The following is a 5,806-nucleotide window of genomic DNA, read 5'->3' as shown; positions in this document are numbered from 1 at the left end:
ATATGAGCTAAAAACTCATAACTTCTGTTTAGGATATATGATTTTGTGATTATGGTTTGATTTTATGGTAGGATTAATTTAATATTGGTGATTTTGTTGATTCTAGCTTGTTAAAGAACCTTATGTGTGAATGATAACTGTTTTTCTGTTAGTAGGAAGATAATTAAGAAGCATGAACATCTCTTAATTGCTACCTCATTTAATTTATGTGACCACTTTATTATATGACTAGGATTAGCGACTGTGAAACTAGAATTAATAGAAAAATAGGTAAATTCATGTGTGAGCTTGTGTGATGACCATCAACAAGAGGTTAACTAAAGGACCAAATTAGTTAACCATTACAAGTCTAAATTAACCCGAATAAATAACCTAGTGAATTGAATTAAATTAGACAACTGGCCACTGTTTGAGTTAGTTTGTTCTCTAAGGATTAGTGCAGCGAACGTGAATCTAATCACTTGAATCGGTAGCCAATAGAAGAATTAATCCATTGCACTATTACCATAATATCAGCCATATGATCAATTGAGTTGAACTAAACAGAAGTTCCCTTCGTTATTGAATTTAGTTGAATCTTTGTTTATCTAGTTTTTAGTTAAGTAGTCTAAGTATTAGTTGTTTAAGTTTCTAGTCTTGCAAAACTAGAGAAACCCCCTTTCTATTACTTGTTTTATTTAGATAATATTAGCATTTCTTTTAATTGTTTACCGTTCCCTGTGTTCGATACCCTACTTACCTGAACTAAACTGCTAATCGATAGGTACACTGCCTTTCGTGTGTTCGTCTTTGTGTTTAAGTTAGTAGGATTAAAACTAGTTGGTTTTACACACATCAATAAGCACCGCTCCCAGACCAGTGATGGATTTATCACAAAATATTACAAAGTCCTCAACACCCTAAGGAATGGTCAACACCAGTGCCTCACACAACTTCTGCCTCAGAGTCTCAAATGCAACATGTTGCTTAGGCCCCCAACGGAAATCCACGCCCTTCCTTATCAGAAGAGTGAGGAGTACTGCAATCTTGGAGAAGTCCTGAATAAATCTCCGATAATACCCTGCTAATCCCAAGAAACTCCTGATCTCCGAAGTAGACTTCGGGACCTCCCACTGCATAACCGCCTCGATTTTGGCCGCATCGACCAAAATCCTATCCTGATTAACGAGGTTTCCCAAGAACTGGACCTCTTATAACCAAAACTCACTATTCGAGAACTTGCATACAACCGTTCATGCCTCAAGACCCCTAGAAGGTCTCGAAGGCTCTCCTTGTGTTGCTCCCCAGTCTTGGAATAAACCAAGATATCATCAATGCAAATAATAACCGATTGATCGAGAATCGGCCTGCACACCCGATTCATCAAATCCATAAATTTCATAGGTGCATTGGTGAGGCCAAAGGGAATTATCACGAACTTGTAATGACCATAACGAGTCTGGAACGTGGTCTTTTGCACGTCCTCCTCTCTAACCCTGATCTGATGATACCCTGACCTCAAATCGATCTTGGAGAACCAAGATGCACCATGTAGCTGATCAAAGAGGTCATCAATCCGCGGAAGGGGATAACAGTTCTTCACCATCAACTTGTTCAACTACCGGTAATCAATGCACATCCGGTGCAAACCATCCTTCTTCTTGACGAACAAGATATGTGCTCCCCACGGCGAACTGCTTGGTCTGATAAACTGCTTGCCCAACAGTTCCTGAAGTTGAGAGGACAACTCCTGCATCTCAGGCGGTGCCAATTAGTACGGTACCTTGGCAATCGGAACCGCATTTGGAACTAAATCAATCATGCACTAAACCTGCCTCTCGGGAGGCACACCGGGTAACTCCTCTGGAAGCACATCAGTAAACTCCCTAACAACTGGCACATCTGAAACCGATTCCTTCTTCCTAACCAGTGTATCAACCACATAGGCAAGATAGCCCATACAACCATGTTGAATATACTGTCGAGCCCAGGCCGCCGCACAAAAACCTGACCCAATCCTGGTACCCTCTCCATAGATAACCGGTTCTCCCCCATATAAGGTTCGAACTACCACTTGTTGAACCTTGTAGTCTATCATATCACCAAACCTGCTCAGCCAATCCATCCCTACTATCACACACACATCCCCCATGGGGATAAGAATCAAATCAATCGGATAAGGCACCCCGAAAATATCCAAGACACAACCTTGATAAACTCTGCATGCAGAAACCCCGTGCTCGTTGGCGATAAAAACCCGCAATGGACACTCTAACTCCCCAATAGACATATAAAACCCCTACTGAATGTCTGGGATACAAAAGATCGAATCGCACCCGAGTCAAAAAGCAAAAGTGCATGCAAAGAGTTCACTACGAAGGTACCTAACATAAGCATATCATAAAATAAATTGACAGAATATAAATAGAAACATACCAGTAACAACGACTGGCGCCGCCCTGGCCTCCTCGGTGGTAAGCTGGAAAGCACGATCACGAGCCCTCGAGGGTTCCACCCTACCCTGGCGTCCATCGATGATCCTCAAAGTGGTTCGCGCTGGAGCCTGCGCCGTCTTGGCGGCGAACAAATGACAGTTGACCTTCACATGGTCAACATGATCACAATGGTAACAAATCTTGGCACTCGGTCTTGGGGACGGCTGGTGACAATCCCTCGCAAAGTTCCCTTCCTTGCCACATTTGTGGCATCCAGCAGATGATAGGCAACAACCCTCATGAACCTTTCCACACTTCCAACAAGTGCGACCCCTGTGTCCTTCAAACCTCGAATCAGAAGGCTTGAATTGCTTTTCTGCATTCTACGACTGCACAGGGGCATGCCTCAGCTCCCTCGACTGGAGCTCCATCTCAATCTCCCACCTCCTTGTGGATTCCTATAATGCAATGAGTGAACCATATTGCTGAGTGGACACAAAACCGATAGATATCCATCTTTAGCATACTCAAGTACCGGGTCATCTGAGCATGCTCAGAAGCAGCAAACTCAAGGCAGAAAAGAGCCCTCTTCATAAACATCTTGGTGATCTCAGTCACCGTCTCCGTCCCCTGCCTCAAATAGAGATACTCCTGAGCCAACCTCTCCCTCTCCACCAAAGGGACATATCTTGAGCGAAACATCTCATCAAACTGCTCCCAGGTAACAGCAGCCTTCTGCTCAAGAGTGTGCGATCCAGTAACTAATCTCCACCAATCCTTCACACCTGAACCAAGAAGGTTCAGGTCTCACTTGACCTTCTAGTCAGCAGGGCTAGAAAACGTGAAGAAACAACCCTCCACATTAGATAACCACCTCATCGCCATGATCTGGTCCTAAACTCCATCGAACTCTAAGGGCTTCATGTTGTCAAAGTCCCGGTACTAGAAGGCTCTCCCCCACCAATCCCCACAGCAACAAACAGTTCCGGTAGCTGTAGCAGCGGCAGCCTCAGAAAGATCAGTGTATCGATCATCAAAGATCGCAATCATAGCAGTCTTGATTGACCCGAACATCCCCGACATAGATCGTCAGACAGCAACAGCCACGTTAGTGGCGATGACCTCTCAAATCTGGTCATTAGTCATCTTCGACCCATCTTGGCTGCTCGCTCCAGATCTATAACATGATCCCCATGTGAACACCATACTGAAAATATACCAGAGTATATCAGCATTCCATAATCTATATAATCACAAACATTCCAGGTAGACGAACCCTCGGGGTTTGTGGCTTCCTTGTGACGTGTACGGGTCATGTGCTTCCAGTAGTGCGGGCTCATACTACCTTCCACACCTACCCACATTTTTCCCAATGGTCATCACAACCTCCTACACGGATACAACAACTAAGATACGCATACTTCCTATCCTCGCCCTAAATGGCTGCTCACGCAAATACTCACCCATGAAACTTTCATCAACCATGTAGCACTTGCATATGCTAATCATACATAAAACTGAATCATATAGATAGTTGAATACTTGATTCTACCTTAAGTCCATAACTAAACAAGGAACAGGAAATAAGGCCAAACCAAACATTCTCAGGCTATAAAATCTTAGTTATGTATAATTGTGATGCATACACTAAGAAAATACATTAACGATGTCAATTTCATACAAGAAGTAACCCTAGGCTATCAGGCATCATATATCATGCAATTCCTGAAGATCCCTAGCCTATCACTAGCATGTTGTTCTACCATAAACATCATATCAAATAACAGTGTGGTAACTTGGGGTATACCTTCTGGCTTCGGCTGAACGTACACATTGCATCCTTCCTTGGTCACTTTTGAAATCAATTTTTTGAAAATTGTTTTAAAACTCTTGTAGATCCAGAGTTTGAGTCTGGATTCACACGAATTCTCCTCTAATTCACTCAAACCAAGGCTCTGATACCAACTTGTAACATCCCAAAAATCACAACAAATTTAACTTTTCAAAACCAACAATTCAATCCATAATGTTTACAAAACCACTATTTCAAAAGTGTTTTTCAATAAACAGAGTGTCCCCAAAAATCCAGATTACATAAAACCGAAGGATGTGCACGATCACGCCTTCGCCTTGCCACGGTCCTCAGAAGTACATGAAACAAAACCAAAACTGTAAGCCAATGTTTGGTGAGTTTCCCCAAAGTACCACCACATAATATAACAAACAACAACATCCATATAGAGCCTTCAACATGAATAGACCACCTCAACAGGCCTTCATCCTATCTGGACAGCTCTGTGGGCCTTCGGCCTGACTGGACCGCCTCGTAGGCCTTCAGTCTATCCGGACCTCCATGGGTATCTTCGCCTTCAGTATCAGCTGGTCCTCCTAAATCTAGTAAACCATAACCATAACATATGGATATAAACATTATCACAATAATCAGCAACACAGGTAGTCCTATAGATCTACCAGTCTAATCACATAACCAGTAAACACATATCTCAGCATAACAACATACAAAAACCAAGATATCTAATCCAACAGGTTAGCCTTAGTGCCTTCGACCCATAAGTACAGTGAGGAAAACTCACCTCTCAGTCCAAATATAGGCTGAACGAATCTTTGATCCGAAAAAGCGGCTCTACCTGACTCCTAATAATCAAAACATTTCCCATTCTAAATCAATATCAATTTCCCAAAATACCCATGGTCAAAATCGGTCAAAATCTGCCGAGTCAACCCAACTGACTCAACCCAGCCGATTCGACCCAGACCACGTACGCAGGGCGTACTTCAGATTTACTCACGGTGCACTTACTTTCCGAGGAGTCGGGGCTTGAATGGTTTATGTGCATCGTACCAAATGGTACGCCCAACGTACGCAGCTGTACTTCTTCTTAACAAGTTAAGAGCTTAATACTTAAGCTATTACGACCAAATTGCAGATCCAAGTCCCAAACATCATCCTTGATCATAAAATTTCCAACTTTATGGTCTTGCAAGCCAATAAGTGCTAAATGCTAAAAACACGACCCTCTTAACCCATTAAGACAATCAAACACATGCATGGAAAAGCATTAAGAGCCAAACACCTATTTTTATGCTTCTAAACCCCTCAAAAAATCAGAAAGGAAATCCAGAATGGACTAGAGCACGCCATACTCGAAAAAGGTCAAGACTTGGGACCAAAATGCTCACGAATCAAGGACTTAGCTAGATCAAAGGAAATACAATCCACGTTTAAAACTTTATACCTCCTGGAGGTTGCTAGAGAGGTGAAGATCCCAAATCCAAATCTTTTTTTAAGTTTCCAAGGTGGTTCTACTTCCTTCTTTCTCCTTCAAGATCACCAAAAACACACACAAGGGTCAAGAATGCTCAAACAAGTG

This window comes from Lactuca virosa, chromosome 5, assembly GCF_052849685.1.
Source record: "Lactuca virosa cultivar CGN04683 chromosome 5, Lactuca_virosa_CGN04683_v6, whole genome shotgun sequence".
Taxonomy (NCBI): domain Eukaryota; kingdom Viridiplantae; phylum Streptophyta; class Magnoliopsida; order Asterales; family Asteraceae; genus Lactuca; species Lactuca virosa.
The sequence above is the reverse complement of the archived record's forward strand: the minus strand, read 5'-3'. Positions refer to the sequence as shown.